We start from the raw sequence: 1,707 nt of genomic DNA, 5'->3' as shown, positions 1-1,707 counted from the left end.
CCCCCCCCCCCCCCCCCCCCCCCCACATATCCATGAGCACAAAAACATTTGGCCAAGATGCAATGCTGCAAGTTTCATGGTAGTTGGATTCCAGCCAACACAAGCTTTTCCACTGATCTAACTTAGCATCTAGTTCAACTTATAAGAGGCCACACTAGTTCTCTCCATCCTTGTTCCTTCCATCTCAGTTGTCTCCACTATCCTTAATTGTGTTGCCAGAACCAAACTTAAAAAGACCCCCAAAAATATTCATTCACTTCTGTAAGGCAAGGCATTTAACTGTCTGTAATTAATGAAACTGTAATTAAATCTAAAGTGGAACCTATTAAAAATAGCAAGCCAATTTGCAACAATTAGATCATAAGCTCTATAAAAGAAAACACAGAAATCCTGGACTAAAGAAGAAAAGTTTTTTATCTGCAGTTTTGAATCAAAAAGAGAGGCCTTAAGACCCAATCTTTCAGAAGAAACCATTCAAGCATGAGTCAGTCTGATCAAATCTCTACACTGGTTAAGAGGCCTCACAAACATGCATTCAGATCCAATTCAACATACCTGAATGTTAAAACTATAAGACCTATAATAACCTCAGTGTTTGTGCTTCCTCTACCGTCTCTGCAACATTTAAACTAATATTATTCCCCAAACTAAGTGTTTTTACTCATAGAAAATCATGTCATTGAACAAACAGGAAATTAAAAAAAACAAGCACTCTCACTGAGCAATGTTTGCTTCTACTGCAGTAGAACCAAGAAGAGAGCTACTCATTATGCACACATAATACCAAAATTTAAAAGCAAAGATTTTCTTTTTTACATTCAACCCATTTATGATCGTCATAGCCTGGCAGAGCAACACAAATGGAAATTATGTTGTTCATATAATTATTTTCTCTCACAGCATGGCAAATATGCAGTCTAAAGATCATTTAGAAAAAAAATATTTTCACAAACTACACATCCATTTTAGAAGTTGAAAACTATTCTCCCTGCTCCTTAAAATCACCACCTGCCCACAATCAGAATTTAGCCAATAACTTTGCTACCTGCAAATAAACAAACAAACAAACAAACAAAAAAAACACTCCACCAAAAACAACATAATCCAACTTTTGCTTTTATGGCTATATCAGATCTATAGTTAATAGAAAACAAGTTCATCCTTTTTATTTTCCATTTCTAAGCATCTTACAAGCAGATCAATTTTCTTGGATTTCCTTGAAATTTTCAGTAAGTAACTGCATTAGTCTTTATAATCAAACCTTTGTAAGTACCTATGCAAAGTTTGATCATTGTAACTTGTAATTTGGTCACGTGATAGGAGCTGAATCTGTTCTGTGAATGTTTCAAGGTCCTTTAACTCCGTCACTAAACAATTTGCAGAAAAAAATACAAGAGCTCCAAATGCAGGTGAAACCCATTTAAAAACGTACATGGATATTGGAAGGATATTGAGTATTTGCCTGGCAAATAAGATACAACTCAGATGCGTGGGAAGCAGATGCATTGAATAAAATGATGCTGTTTGTATTCATTACACAAATCTAGCAGTCAGTGTACAGCATTTTTAAAATTCTAATATTATAAAAGCCTAAGTCTGTCGGTCTGCCCATAACGCTTTTTTCATGCTCTAACTGGCTGACAAACAGCCAATCAGAGTGCAAACAAGCACTTGAACAGGAGCTGGCAGTGGAGTGCTGCCATGATG

The sequence above is a fragment of the Gavialis gangeticus genome, unplaced genomic scaffold (genome assembly GCF_001723915.1).
Source record: "Gavialis gangeticus isolate Ggan-Ray unplaced genomic scaffold, GavGan_comp1, whole genome shotgun sequence".
Taxonomy (NCBI): Eukaryota; Metazoa; Chordata; order Crocodylia; family Gavialidae; genus Gavialis; species Gavialis gangeticus.
Note: the sequence above shows the minus strand (reverse complement) of the source record.